The sequence below is a fragment of the Pinus tabuliformis genome, chromosome 9 (genome assembly GCF_031772625.1).
Source record: "Pinus tabuliformis cultivar Carrire ecotype Pingquan chromosome 9, CPIR1, whole genome shotgun sequence".
NCBI lineage: Eukaryota > Viridiplantae > Streptophyta > Pinopsida > Pinales > Pinaceae > Pinus > Pinus tabuliformis.
The window spans coordinates 1,057,458,857-1,057,475,353 of NC_142307.1; positions in this window are offsets into that span (position 1 = coordinate 1,057,458,857).

Sequence of the window (16,497 nt, forward strand, 5' to 3'; positions counted from 1 at the left end):
CTTAAGAGTGGAGCTAAGACAAGAAGGTCTTTAAGGCACTCGAAAGGTTCTTGGGTGATAGCATCCCAACGAAAGGGTGTGTCTCGCTTTAATAACTGTGTGAAACCCTTAGCCACCTCGGCATAATTCGGAATGAATCGTCTGAGAAAATTAGCTTTGCCCTGCAAGCTCTGCAATTGCTGCAAAGAGGCAGGGGGAGGAAGATTCAAGATGGCCTCGACCTTAAGTGGATCCAAACGGATGCCTTCTCGGGAGACGATGAACCCGAGTAGTCGGCCAGATTCTACGCAGAAGACACACTTATGCCGATTGAGTCGAATACGGTAGTGTCGACAGCGGAGAAAGATTTCGCGTAGATGAGATGGATGGTCTTGACGTTTAGCTGAATGAGCCGGAAGGTCATCCAGATAAGGTTGCACGATGTGTCGAATATCATGAAAAGCATACGACATCGCACGCTGGAAAGTGGCACCGGCATTTTTGAGACCGAAAGGGAGCTTCTTATAGGCGAAGGTACCCCAAGGGCAAATGAAAGCTATCTTATGCTAGTCTGCAGGGGCTATGTTGATCTGGTTATAGCCAGAAAAGTCGTCCATAAACGAATAAATTTCACTTCCTGCACAGTCATCAATAAGCTGATCAATGAAAGGCGTGGGAAAGTTGTCTTTTGGACATGCACGATTGATATTGTGGTAATCAACGTAGACCCGGATAGTACCCTGCTTTTTATTCACCGGGACTATATTGGACACCCACTCTGTGAGGGGGATGGCATAGATAAAACCAGCTCTAAGAAGCTTCTCGACTTCGGCCTTGATGGCTGCAGCCTTTCGAGGGTGCATTGGGCGTAAGCGCTGACGAACAGGCTTAGCATCTGGATAAGTAGGTATTTCGTGCACTATGATACTAGGGTCAATGCCGGGCATCGCCTCGTAGGACCATGCAAAGACATCGCGGAATTCGCGAAATAAGGCAGTATAGAGATGAACTTCCTTAGGAGTGCACGTGACTCCAATGAAAATGTTCTCGAAAATCCCTGGTTTGACAGAGATGTCGATAGGCTGGGTCTGCGTGATGTTGCCCATATTTCCCTCTGAAGACACTTGATATAGCTGAACAGGTGTTTGGAGGGGCGGGGATGGGACACATGAAGCAAACCGCTCGAGACATGCAACCATTTCCGAAGGTGGAGGGAGAAACGAAGAGCGATGGTGGTGATCTGACCAAGGGAGCTCTTCGAGAGACATAATCTCTATGATGGCCTCGTCGGAGGAAAAATTTTCCTTCAATGGATCCGAAGTGGCCTCATCGCCCAACCAAGGGAAATGATCGTATGAATCGGGAACACTGCTTAAAAAAGCAGGCTCAGGATGGGGAGCCGATGCAGCGACAATCTCGATGTAGTTGAGCTCGGCAGGACTCAACGGCATCATATCACCCCAAGAGTCTTCCTGATTCAAGGGAGGAAGAACGCATGGATCAGATCGTACTGAAATCATGTTAACAGGGGCGAGATTCGGAGGTGGGAGGGGAAAGACTCCCATTAAGGCGGGATCTTTAAACAATCCGGCACCCACGCTCACTAATGACTTGGAGGTGTGCTCCACGAATGGCACATTACCTTCAGAAGAGGAATCAAAAAAGGACAGCTGGTCCACCGTGACGATCTTCCCCTGATGAGGGAAAAGAACGACGCGGAATAAGGAGGAAGCCACGGCTTGCATGGCGTAAGTCTAGCTTCGCCCAAGGAGGAGGTTGTAAGTGAGGTTAGCGTCAACAACTTCGACCTCCACCTCTACGGTCTTCCCTTCTAAAGAGATAGGAAAACTTTGGAGGATACCATATGGACGAGACTCTCTTCCATCGAAGGCTTCCAAGGTCATAGGAGACTGGCTCAAAGCAGGAGAACCAATAGCTTTCTAGCGTGCAACAGACATGATGCAGGTTGAGGCACCCTCATCAATCACTGTACGATGAATCGTTTTGCCATTGATGAGGACCTGTATAAGGAAAGCCACTTGGTGAGGCAGTCTCTGAGTGAAACCCTCGAGATCAAAAGAAATTAAATCTGAATCTGCCGGGTCGATGCCACCAATAGCTGATAGCAAGGACTTCCTCTGGGAGGGGCAGCTCTGGAGGACTTCTAACGCGGACATAGCAGACGGAGCCTGAGCTAAGTCCTCGATAATGCTATAGTGCTGGGCGGCATGAGCATTAGGGTTATAAGATGACTTCCTGAGTACACCTTTGGGAGGGGGTCGGGGGATCGTCTCAGTGCTGGGCCGTTCGATGTGAAGGGGACCAGAACTGGACGGAGGAGCACTGGAGGGAACCTCCGCTCTTTCCCGGCTTGAGATGGATAATCTTTCGCTCGAGTTGTCACATGGATGGGAATCGTTCCAGCCATGAACACTTGAGAACCGAACGAGGAAGAGAATTGAGACGGATCTGCCATCATTTGAGTCTGCTGGGAAGGGAAAGGCTCTTTAAGCACATCAGGAGGCCCAGGAGCACCTTTCAAGAGTCGACTAACTTCGGACCACCTCGGGCAATCCTTGGTATAGTGATCCTCATCACAAATGAGACAAGGATACTTAGGCTTTCGTTTAGCTCCTTCCTCAGAGGGAGGCTTAGGGGGATCCTGCTTGGGCTGTCCAGATTTATCTTTCGCTTTCCCTTTCTTTTTCCCTTTTGAGGATTTATCCGCCGCGGTGGACTGGAAGGCGTTTACCTCGGAGGTATTCCCAGAAATTGATGGGCCCTGAGAAGCATTTTCTTTAGAAGCATTCTGTTTCTGCTTCCCAGGATTCGCGGTCGATTTCTTTGATGACGAATTCACAAAACCTATGACTCCATCAATAGAGGGTTTCGGTGGAGCCTTGGGCTGTCCAGGCCTCGGGGCATCTAGCAGATACTCATATAAAGTACCTGACTGAGAATATACTAAGTCAAGATACTGAGCTCGCGCGATTGCTTGCTCTTCAGTTACACATGCTCCCATTGCGATATCTTTTGCGATCTTAGGGACAAAGGAAGTCGTGAACCAATCAGTCAGGAGTTGATCAGGAATCCAGAATTTGATCAAGCGACGACACCTTCTCCATTCATGTATATGATCAGAGATGTGCATAGCCGTGTCATGTTTGAGAGACGTGAGAAGATGTGTCCCAGTCTCATACCGAATGGGTAACTGAAAATGAGTCAAGAAGGCCATAGCCAACGAGTTGAAATCTTGAAACATGCCGCGATTCAATTCGATGTACCACTTAGCGGCTGAACCAGTGAGAGTTCTTTGAAAGAGGCGGAGCCGGATAGAGTCATCAAGCCATGAGTTCAATGAACACCAAAGATGATAGGTCATTACATGGGCCTGAGGATCTTCACCAGCTTTGCCATCAAACTTTGGACAATCACCTGGTATTTTGGTTGGAACTGGTGGCCAATATGGATTATGCAAAATAGGATCATTTGTTAACTTGGACACATCAGGAAGCACTTGGTTTCACTGATGGCGCCTGCCGTAGTACTTGCAATTTTTCCTCTGTGGCATGGGCAATCTATGATCATCACGGTGAATTGCTGGACCTCCAAGGAGTCTTCCTCGGTCGCACCACTAATAATGTCGCCGAATACAGTGCCGTAATTGAGTTACTAGCCGAAGCAGTTGATCTCGCATTCGTGCAATGATGGTGAACCTAGACTCCCAGCTTGTCGTCCATCAACTCAACGGGCGATATTCCGTCAGAGACCGATGCATCCTAAGGTTGTACCTACGTGTCAGATTGTTAGAAAGGAATTTTGATTATATCACATATCAACATATTCCAAGACGATTGACTGATGCATTGGCCAATCATGTGTTAGATAGGCATTTGCGAAATAGATGAACATCATACAAGTAAACGTAGAAAGCATAATAAGACCATAGAGTAAAGCATATGTAAATACAGTCATTTTTTTTCTAAGCATAGTTTGCATGTGTGCCATGTGTGCTTTTAAGCTTGCATTTAAAAATTAAAATACATGGGTCATGTGTTGTGCAAATTCATACATAAGATCACATTTGTACTGAACATTTGCATAGCATAAACAAAACATCATCACATGTAACAAGATCCATCCAAAAAATCGGTATGTATATATATATATATATATATATATATATATATATATATATATATATATATATATATATATATATATATATATATATATATATATATATATATATATATATATATATATCGTGTGGCGCACTGAGGCGCTCAAAAATAAGTGTATGTGTCAAAAATAAGAGTCACTGTTCTCCATACATTCGAGACATATGTCTCTCAAAACGTCAAGGGAAGTAAACCTAGGCGACTACTGTGTTGGGTTATGCTCTCTGTAGCATACAGCTGCTCGTGCCACCCGCCTCAACAGGCGGTGCATCCTGGGTGCCACCCCCACTGTGTGGATCTGGTGCTCTATCGGGACCTCCTCGACTCCTTGATAGTCCGGTACACCCTCCAGCAACCCCTCAAGGTTGCGAGCTATAGCCTCTGTAGTGTCAACTCCTGGAGGAACTAAGGCCAGGGCTCCAGCTCCTTGCCCCTCCCTCCGTGCTGACGGGGCTAGGCCAATAGGTCTCGCAGGTCCCACATCTGCACACAGTGACATCTGTCAAGACATGTACATGAAAAACCAAAAACATCAAAAAATATTAAAAAGAGATCAAGTGACATACCTCCATCATCCCAATGCTCTCCTGCGGGCAGTGGCATGTCAGGGTCATTGTGGAAGTCCATACCGCATACGGCCAATCCTCGACAAAGATGACTTGTCACTCCAACCACTCTCTGAAGTACACCCCCCAAGCCACTGGGCAACCACCACCTCCACGTGGCATGACGCGGGCCCATCGACTAGCCCTCGTCTCCCGAGGACCTCTAGGTGGGTCCACAGCCATGGTCTGTAACTGTAGAGTCGGCACCCACTCCAGCATGAGTGGCAGAAGAAGCGACCCATATGCAAACTGCTTCGTCTCTCCACGACGGCAGTTGCTTAGTTGCCTCTTCATGCTAATGGTCACAGCAGTCGCCCAGTCAAAGACAGTGCGCTGGAGGCACTCCAGAGCTAACAACATTTGGTTCTTCGAGGCCTCATGGTTGTCCAAGGAACCCGCTGCCCGTGTCACTAGGAAGAGTATCGTGCGAAGAGGCATGTCCCGCACTGTCGGGATACCAACCTTCCCGCTCCGTGTCTTTTCAGCTCCTGGTCCAGAGTCTCGCCACTGGGTCGCTGCCCCTCCAAGATGGGCCTCTGGCCCCGGCGTGACAAACCAGTCAAAAAATAGATATCCGAGGCGTCAAACTCGATATCTTGGCCACGGATGGTGAATTTCCCATCTACTGGGTTCCACGCTCTAATCAGGAACTCCAGCAAGTCAGGTTGCGCCCTCAAGCGCGGAGTCAAGAAGAACTTCAGGAAACCGCATGCCCGCATTGCATTCCGGCATTCAACAAGTCCATATGCTGCTATATCTTCGTTATCATGGGCTCTCTCTTGCCATACAAAAGCCATTTTGCCCTGCAAAGCCATGAAGAAACATTAGAATGCTGTTGGCGGAAAATTGATGGGCCTTGAGAAGCATTTTCGTTAGAAGCGTTCTGTTTCTGCTTCCTTGGGTTCGCGGCCGATTTCTTTGATGACGAATTCACAGAACCTATGACTCCATCAACAGAGGGTTTCGGCGGAGCCTTGGGCTGTCCAGGCCTCGGGGCATCTGGCAGATACTCATATAAAGTACCTGACTGAGAATATACTAAGTTGAGATACTGAGCTCGCGCGATTGCTTGCTCTTCAGTTACACATGCTCCCATTGGGATATCTTTTGCGATCTTAGGGACAAAGGAAGTCGTGAACCAATCGGTCAGGAGTTGATCAGGAATCCAGAATTTGATCAAGCGACGACGCCTTCTCCATTCATGTATATGATCAGAGATGTGCGTAGGCGTGTCCTGTTTGAGAGACGTGAGAAGATGTGTCCCAGTCTCATACCGAATGGGTAACTGAAAATGAGTCAAGAAGGCCATGGCCAACGAGTTGAAATCTTGAAACATGCCGCGATTCAATTCGATGTACCACTTAGCGGCTGAACCAGTGAGAGTTCTCTGAAAGAGGCAGAGCCGGATAGAGTCATCAAGCCATGAGTTCGATGAACACCAAAGATGATAGGTCATTACATGGGCCTAAGGATCTTCACCAGCTTTGCCATCAAACTTTGGACAATCACCTGGTATTTTGGTTGGAACTAGTGGCCAATATGGATTATGAAAAATAGGATCATTTGTTAACTTGGACACATCAGGAAGTTCCAACGTCGCTAAGAATGGCAATTAAGGGTTAAAGGACATTTGTGGCTGTGGATTCGAGGTAGTATTAGGGTTCCAACCAGGTGGTGGTTGCCCCCACGAACTTGGTCCAGATGGGCCTGGCCCAAAAGGGCCTGGCGCATAAGAACTCTGTCCCGATGGACCTGGCCCAAAAGGGCCTGCCGCATAGGGACTTTGTCCGTAGGGGTTCTGCCCATATGAATTCTGACCATATGTGGACAGTTGCCCCTGCGGCTGCCCCCCAGCTCCCCACGTATTAGCAACTTGCCCTACAGGTGCAGCATACTGATAATTTTGGTAAGGAGTGACCTGCGGTTGTTGATAATTCTGATAAGGAGCAAACTGAGTTTGCCCCTGGGGTTGCTGGTAGCCATATGTTTGCTGGGCCCCATACTGAGCCTAATGAGGAGGTTGCATTTGGTAGGAAGGTTGAGGCTGAGGCCCACCTTGCATTTGATAACTCATTTGAGCTTGAGGCCCAACATAGTGTCCTTGAACCGGTTGGGCTTGGATCATCTGGCCCAAAGGATGACTTGGTTGGATTTGGGATGGACCTGCCTCCCCAGTAGGACGGACTTGCTGGGTGCCAGGTTGTCCGTGGACCACCAAGGGTTGTCCTTGCGGAATAGATGACTGAGCCGACTGGATGGCTGGTTGACCCTGAGGTTGGCCAGCTTGTCCAGATGGATGACTAGGGCGGACAGCGGGTTGACCTTGCTGCATAGAAGGCTGGCCCGTCTGCCCCCCAGGGTGCACAGGCTGAGCAGAGGGTTGGCCTTGCTGTATAGCAGGCTGCCCCCCTGGGTACACGGGCTGAGCAATGGGTTGGCCTTGCTGTATAGCAGGCTGCCCCCCTTGCCCAGTAGGATGCATGGATTGAGCAGTGGGTTGACCCTGCTGAACGTAGGGTTGCCCTGCTTGCCCAGAAAGATGACCAGACTGGGCAGTAGGTTGGCCCTGCTGTAAGTAGGGTTGCCCCCCCTGCCCAAGAGGATACCCTTGCTGGACTGCTGGTTGACCTTGTGGAGTGTAAACTTGCCCAGTTTGTCCAGATGGGTACCCTTGCTGAGAACCAGGTTGGCCTTGTTGGATGTAAGGTTGCCCTGGTTGCCCAGTTGGGTAACCTTGCTGGGTACCAGGTTGCCCTGGGTAACCAGAAGGTTGACTATGATACGAAAATGACGGACCACCAACGGCCGAGGGTTGTCCCGGGTAGGGTTGTCCCTGTGGGCCCCCAGATTGTCCTGGGTAAGGCGGGCCATAAAGTGGTTGCCCTTGAGGGGTTTGCACATAAGGTGGCTGGCCTTGATTTGGCGGTCCCTGAGGCTACCCCCCAGGGAAGACCTGGCATCCACTAATAATACGAGTAACGGGGTCATAAGTAACGTCGAAAGGTGTACAGACTTCGACGTAAGGTTGACGAGGCAGAGCTTGAATGAGCTCGAGATATTCACCGTTAGCATCGTAATAAAAGAGAGGACCTTGGTAATCGGGGTCCGTAATGGGCTGCCCAAAAGCATCATACGGCCCCGCTCTTGGAACACCGCTAGAAGAGGGTTGAGCACTTTGTTCAGGATCGACGACTCCGGATGAAATCTGTGGCTGGCACTGACTGTGGGAAGGACCAGCACTGGCGTTTACAGACGAAGACGCTGACACGGCACTAACGACCGGAGTCGAGTGCGCTATACAAACGGTTGGCTGGGTAGGAACTGAGGTAACGGACGTATTATGAACTGAAGAAATAGGTGTATTAAGAGGTCGTGAAATGAAGGGCCCCGTGGTGGCAATAAGACTAGGATCCCATATAGTCGTAGAAGTAGTTCTAGCAGCTATCCTATCCCTCACTGACTGATATCGTGGAGGGAGCGGAGAAGTAGCTGGGATCAGAGATTCAATGTCCGACACCACAGGTGTCTCACCTGTGCAGGGAGATGTCTCATCCATGTGGGAAGTGGAAATCGGAGACGACATACCGCGAGGAGTGCGAGGGGATCGTTGTCAGGCTCCCAGATAGGGTTCCAATCTTCTATGTAATCTTCGTCGCCCGGGGCACGTACGTTGATAGGCTGGATACTCGGGACAACAGGAAGAGTACCACTTAAAACTAGTGTCTCAGGGGCAACAGAATATGGAGAACCTTGATCACTTGGACCGGGAGTTGACGGGTCAGCCAGGATGACAAGACCCTAAAGAAAACTAACGCACACAAGATCTAACCAAGAAATGTTATCGTGGCCGAATAAATTTTAAGACACAAGAACCAAACTTGACCTTTTCATGTTTCAAGAGTCGAGAAAAGGACGAAAAGATGACTCCAGTCTCCTTCGAATGTTTAATGAGCACGAAGTGACAAGACGCTCACAGGCACCTTTTCTTTTAGGGAGTCCGAAAAGGATCAAAAGTGACTGCTCTGGAGACTCTAGGTAAAGGGTTTACCAAGCGACCCGTAAAACTGCTTATACACCTCAGCAATCGTATGAGAGCCAAGGACTTTCCGTACTGCAGTCAATCTTCCCGAATGTTGTGTTCGATGCGTTACGGTTCACAAGGCGGCAGACTCGGCTTCCTATGGATCAAGGATAAAAGCCTAGTGGGGTCTCCCTATATACGCGACAGTACGTGGGAGCACAGTCCGTGTTAGACCACTATCAAGTCACAGAAGGAGGAATCACCCAACCGTAATGTGAAACAATAGTGACTATGTTTAAAGACGCAGGAACACGTCTCTAACCTAGACCTCTAGATATTTGCATTTAGTTCCAATGCGTTTTTAGGTTAATTCAGTTCATTTTATGGTTGATCTTGAATTAAGTTTCGATTTCAGGTCCTATCATGTGTTCTCTCACAATTACCTAGATGCAAACTACATGCCAAAGAATATCATTTTGTTCGATGAATTCTAGCTATGAGAAGGTAAAGAATTTCTTGATCAAACAAAATGAGCACGAGCAATCAAACAACCTAATGCAGCTAAAAGCAAGGAAAGGAAACTTTTCTTTTGAAAATGCAAATCAATGAAATGTTCTTTCCCTTATCAATTCTCGAAAGCAAATCTACTAGTTTGATTTCCTTTCAATGGCACAAAGCATCCAAATGAATTTTGAGGAACAGGAACACCAAGCAAATCACTTAATGAAAGCACACAAAGTTCTCAAAACACCCAAAAAGATCTCCAAATCAAAAGGAAAACCCAAGTTCTGCACGAGCTATGTGATCTAAACTCGGCAAGACAAACAGGAATGCAAACAAGGAGGAAGTAAAAACCGCTCAGAAACACAACCAAAAACACCTCAACAATCACTGAACAAGTGTAAAAAACAAGTCTGAAATTGGCTGGTCAAATAAGAGAACAAGATCCCTACAGAAGGCTTGACACACACACGGCCACTAGATGCCCTAGGGCTAGAGTGCGAAATCAATGGAGAAGAGCAAACACCCGGGGGATGAGAGTTACAACCAGTCAATAAGAGATTCAACACAATCCAGCAACTGTAAAAGTGATGGCTGAAATACAAACCAAGCAGCGAAAGCAAAGAGGAAGGTATTTGCAAAACCGAAAAATGAGCAAAAACGAAACCCTGTGGAACAAGACTTCGCAAACAAGTACCTCAGAGTTCAGGCAATGAAAAACAAGTCATAGACCAAGTGGAGAGAAGAGGGGAAAGTCAAAGCAACAGGTTCAGGAGGCTAATTTGGACAAAAATGAACTCTACAGGATCAGCGCGGGTGGCCTTCAGCAACTCGGTGCTGACAAGAGAAGGCCTGTAGCAACTTTGCGGCGTCAGCGCGGAAGCACATGGATTAAGCGCGCTGTCTCAAAAACGAGGTCAGCGCGACTGTTAGTCATACAAGAGCGATGACAGGGAAAACAAAGAAGCAGGTATGCGACGTCAGCGCGTCTGTTTTGAATTAAACCGCGCTGAGGGTAAAAAACGAGTAGAATCAAAGCAAAAACTCCCAAACCAAAGGTAGAAACCCTTTAACAATTAAGACACTTCCCATATGGACCCAAAAAGTCTACAAGCAGAGAATCAATCCCAGAATCTTGAAAAGAGAGAACAATCAAATTTAAACACAAAAGTGCACTCAAGAGACAAAAGGTTGATCCCCAGTATGGTCGCCAAATTGTTGGAGAGGCAAATCCCCTCTACGGATAGAGGCGATCCCTACTAGCCCAGAATGGGTCTAGCAACAATTAGTTAATGCTACTACGCAAGTTCCTAGTTGCGATTAAAAGGTAGGAAAAGAACACCTACTTGGAGTCCAACGTTGTTGTTTGGTGAAGAGATGCCACCTTCGCTTCTTCACTCTGGCTGGTCACGATCCTCCGCGATCTCCGCGAATAGCTACCTGCACACACGAAGAGAAGACAAACACAAGCGTGAAATCTAATAAAAGCAACTATACATCAGTCAGAAAGGATGTAATTCACATTAAACATTGCATAGACACATGAGAATGGAACAATAATAGTAGTCATCTATTATTAATCAAAATAGAGAAGAGTACAACCAAGCGTTCTGACGTCGATATCCTTCTCAGGAGGGGCCAGTCAGCAAGCTCTTCAAGCATTCACCTTTGGAAATGATTCTCCCAAGACAAGAAGCTCTCTCTCTCACACAAGCAACTCAACACAACCTTCCCTAAGCTATCAATCACTTCCACACTTGTCACACCAACTACCTATAGTAGCAGCAAACTGAGCACTATGAGCTCCACACAATGCAAGCTATTCCAAACTATGTCCAACTAGCTGCCCATGGTAATGGTAGAGGTTTATATAGGAGAAGGAGTCTCCTTGAATGGTGGAAGGATGAGCTTATCTCCAAGGGAAGAGGTTGCAAAGGGTCGAACAGACATGCCATAGAAGGGAGGCGACATTCACAAGACTAACAACCAAGCCTGTAGTTATCTGGAAGGCTGGCTGTTGGAACAAATTTGCCCAAACTGGATCAGCGCGGGTGCATAACTGATCTGGCGCGCTGACATCGCAAGGCAATAATGGTCAAGCGGTGATCAGCGCGGGTTGATACAAACATAGGCTGCGCTGGTCACGAAATTCGATCAGCGCAGAAAAGCCGTGTGCTTCCGCGCTGGCAGCGCACGTGGTTTGTTATAAAGCGCCAGTCAGCGTGGGTATTTTAGAAACAGACGCGCTGATGAGGAAAACTTTAGAAAAAGTGGGTTTTTGGCCAGTTCAGAGGGTATGGACTTGATTATTTTGAATTCCTGACACAGTGGGGTGACTGACAGAGAGACAGTGACAAATTACTGTGTAACAGTGGCCATAGGGGAAAATTATTCATTGTCTAGTTGGTAAAGCTGTGGGAAATCTCCTAGGCTGCCTGTACGTAGGGTGCGTGGGGTGCAGAGCTGCCCGATCCCTCCTCCGGTTTGGATATGTTCTTGTATTGTGTAGGGAGCCTCTTGATTTTCATATATTTCCCTCCTTTTCCTTCACATCATGGTTGCCGCAGGCAGTCAAGTGATCAAAGTCCACCATTGCTGCTGTTCGGGTGGGCTCCTAGGTGGCCTCGGTGCGTGGCGGGGAGGGTCGGCAGACATTTCTACGAAAGGTTGTGGGCTCGATTGGTCTTATTTTATTTCCTTCCATTTCCTTTGCATTGAGGCTGCCGCTGGCGATCATGCGATCGAGGTCCATTGTTGCTGCTGTCCGAGTGGACTCTTAGGTGGCCTCTGTGTGGGGAGGGGATGGTTGGGGGCATTTCTAAGGGAGCTTGCGGGCTCAGTTTGTCGTGTATTATTTCCTTCCCTTGCCTTTGGGTCAAGGCTGCCATAGGCGATCATCCGATCGAGGTCCATTGTTGCTGCTGTCTGGGTGGACTCCTAGGTGGCATCGATGCAGGACAGGGAGGTTTGTATGGTCTCTCTATGATAGGATTTGTGGTCGGTCGTCCTTTTTTTATTTCCTTCCTTTTCCTTCACATCGAGGCTACCATAGGCAATCAGGAGATCGAGGTCCATCATTGCTGCTGTCCGGGTGGATTCCTAGTTGGCCTCGGTGTGGAGCAGGGAGGGTTGGGGCTCATTTATAATATAGAGATTGTGTGTTTGGTCATTCTCCACTTATTTCCTTTGCATTGAGGCTGCCGTAGGCGATTGAGAGATCAAGGTACATCATTGCTGCTGTCCAGGTGGACTCCAAGGTGGCCTTGGTGCGGGGCGTGGAGGCTTTTGGAGGCATATATAAGGGAGTGGGTGAGTGATCGCTCATTTTCTTGTTGGTTCGAGCATGGTTTCAAACTCTGGAGTGGCTGGTTGGGTGAGGGCGTGTGCGAGCGAATGACCCCATTTCAAAAATGTTAAGTTGCGACTTTACATTGGCTTTGTGTACATTCATGCAACTCATTTGCTTGGCTCTCCCTTATCCCTTTGTTACAGTCGTGTGGGTGCCCATGTAAAGTCATCCGAGTGGGTTGTTTAAGGGCGTCCGTGTCAACTTGTTCGGGTGGGTCGTTTGAGGGTGTTCGTGTAAACTTGTTCAGGCAGGTCATTCAGTGTGAGGGTGTTCCTGGGCACATGAGCTCGTATCAAAATTTCTAAGTTGTGACTGGGGGTGGGCTTTGTGCATGTTCGTGTAGCTCGTTTTCACGACTCTCCCTTGTGCCTTCATTTCAGTTGTGTGTTGGCACCCATGTAAACTTCATCGGGTTGGTTGGGTCATGTCGTGTTGTGTCGTATGAGGGCACCCATGCAAACTCTTTTTGTTCGGTCTGGTCGGGTCATGTGAGGGCACCCATGTAAACTCATTCGGTTCTTGCTTTTCATGTGAAAAGTGGGCTGGTAATTGAGATTTTTGTTCGGTTCTACCTGAAGGATGGCCTTGGGTCATTTGTAGGGTGGCTGATTCTCATCTACTCTCCATCCCCACTCGGTAGCACACGAGTGGTAATGTTGGCCATGCTCACCTTGGTTCCTTGGTTAGCTTTTCATGTGAAAGGTGGGTACGTAATTGAGTTGTTTTTACAGGTTTCCCTAAAGAATGGACTTGGGTAATTTGTAGGGTGGTCGATTTTCATCTTCTCTCCATCCCCACTCAGTAGCACATGAGTGGTAATGTTGGCCATTCTTGTCCCCAGAGGCATATGTGAACAATTCCCCTTCTGCTCTCCATGTTCTTGGAGTTGTATGGGTTGTTGTGGTGTGGCTCCCTGGCTCGTCCTGGTCCCCTCTTGCCCATCCAAATGATACAAGTGACAGGTTTCCTTTTCGTGTGAAAGGTGGGTTGGTAATTGAGCTGTGTTTTCGGGTTTGCCTGAAGGATGGCCTTGGGTCATTTGTAGGGTGCTTGATTTTCATCTTCTCTTCATCCCCACTTAGTAACACATGAGCGGTAATGTTGGCCATGCTCATCTTGGGAGGAGTATGTGAGCAATTCCCCTTATGCTCTCTAAGTTCTTGGATTTTGATGGGTTGTTGTGGTGTGGTTCCTTGGCTCGTCCTGGTCCCCTTGTCCCCATCCAAATGATACAGGTGACAAGTTTTCTTTTCCTGTGAAAGGTGGATTGGTAATTGAGTTGTTTTTTCGGGTTTTCCTGAAGGATGGCCTTGGGTCATTTGTAGGGTGGCCGATTTTCATCTTCTCTTCATCCCCACTCGGTAGCACATGAGCGGTAATGTTGGCCATGCTCATCCTGGGAGGCATATGTGAACAATTCCACTTCTATTCTCCAAGTTCTTTGAGTTGTATGAGTTGTTGTGGTGTGGCTCTCAGGCTTGTCCTAATCCCTCGTGCCCATCCAAATGATACAAGTGATAGGTTTTCTTTTCATGTGAAAGGTGGGTTGGTAATTGAGTTGTTTTTTTTTGTTTGCCTGAAGGATGGCCTTGGGTCATTTGTAGGGTGGTCGATTTTCGTATTCTCTCCATCCTCACTTGGTAGCACATGAGTGGTAATGTTGGCCATGCTCGTCTCGGGAGGCATATGTGAACAATTCCCCTTCTGCTCTCCAAGTTATCGGAGTTGTATGGGCTGTTGTGGTGTGGCACCCGCACTCGTCCTGGTCCCTCGTGCACTTCCAAATGATAGAAGTGATAGGTTTTCTTTCCGTGTGAAAGGTTGGTTGGTAATTGAGTTTCTTTTTTGGGTTTGACTGAAGGATGGCCTTGGGTCATTTGTAGGGTGGCTGATTTTCATCTTCTCTCCATCCCCACTTGGTAGCACATGATCTATAAGGTTGGCCATGCTTGTCTTGGGAGGCATATGTGAACAATTCCCCTTATTTTCTCCAATTTCTTAAGGATTTGTATGGGCTGTTGTGGTGTGGCTATCGGGCTTGTCCTGGTCCCCTCGTGCCCATCCAAATGATACGAGTGACAAGTTTTATTTCCATGTGAAAGGTGGGTTGCTAATTGAGTTTTTATTTTGGGCTTGCCTGAACGATGGCCTTGGGTCGTTTGTACGATGGCCGATTTTCATCTTCTCTCCATCCCCACTCAGTAGCAAATGAGTGGTAATGTTGGCCATGGTCATCCTAGGAGGCATATGTGAACAATTCCCCTTATACTCTCTAAGTTCTTGGAGTTGTATGGGTTGTTGTGGTGTGGCTCCCTAGCTCGTTCTGGCCCCCTCGTGCCCCTCCAAATGATACCAGTGATAGGTTTTCTTTCTGTGTGAAATGCGGGTTGGTAATCTAGTTGCGTTTTCAAGTTTTCCTGAACGATGGCCTTGGGTTGTTTGTAGGTGGCAAATTTTCATCTTCTCTCCATCCCCACTCGATAGCACATGAGCAGTAATGTGGCCATGCTCATCCCGGGAAGCATATGTGAACAATTCCCCTTCTACTCTCTAAGTTTTTGGAGTTGTATGGGTTGTTGTGGTGTGGCTCCCTGGCTCATCCTAGTCCCCTCATGCCCATCCAAATGGTACAAGTGACAAGTTTTATTTTTGTGTGAAAGGTGGGTTGGTAATTGAGTTGTGTTTTTTGGTTTTCCTAAGCAACGGCCTTGGGTCACTTGTAGGGTGGCCGATTTTGATCTTCTCTCCATCCCCACTCAGTAGCACATGAGTGGCAATGTTGGCCATGCTCGTCCGGGGAGGCATATGTGAAAAATTCCCCTTCTACTTTCTAAGTTCTTGGAGTTGTATGGGTTGTTATGGTGTGGCTCCCTGGCTTGTCCTGGTCCCTTGTGCCTGTCCAAATGATACAAGTGATATGTTTTCTTTTTGTGTGAAAGGTGGGTTGGCAATTGAGTTCTTTTGTTGGGTTTGTAGAAAGATGGCCTTGGGTCATTTGTAGGGTGGCTGATTTTCATCTTCTCTCCATCCCCACTCGGTAGCACATGAGCGATAATGTTGGCCATGCCCGTCCCCATCCCTCTTGCCCATCCGAATGATAGAAATGTTAAAATTTTGCTGGCGCGCCTTTGAGCCTTCGTTGTTGTGGTCCCAGATGGAAGCCCCAAAACTCTGTTGTGCCTATGTCACTATCGTGCCCCTAGGTTATTACAAATAGAAAATTTTGATTGGGCTAGGTAGCCATGTGTGGCTCCATTGAAATTGGCTCCTCATTATATTGTTCAACTCCTCCCTATTTGGTGGGGAGGGTTTTTCTTTCCATGTGAAAGGTGGTTTGGTAATCGAGTTGTGTTTTTGGGTTTGCGTGAACAATGGCCTTGGGTCGTTTGTAGGGTGGCCGATTTTTATCTTCTCTCCATACCCACTTAGTAGAACATGAGCGGTAATGTTGGCCATGCTTGTCCTGGGAGGCATATGTGAACAATTCCCCTTCTGCTCTAAGATCTCGAAGTTGTATGTGTTGTTGTGGTGTGGCTCCCTGTGACGACTAGCCTCTTCATTGTTCGGTTGTTTATGGTGTCAGTTTCTTGTGCTTGTACTCTTTCCGTGTTGGCATTGTCAGTTGAGATGCATACATTTAAGAGGGATGTGGAAGGGTTTTGGTTGCAAACCACCTACCCTCATTCTTTCTTTCTTTTTCCGTTGGGCGATGTGAAGCACTGTTCTCCATATTGTAAATTTAAGGGCTGACATTCCATTCAAAGTGCACATCGTTCGTGGTTGTGTTGGCTTTGAGGTTTTGATAGATGTGTTGGCCCATATGTTTGATTGAGTGGTCGGCTTTTTCCTTGCATCTTGCGT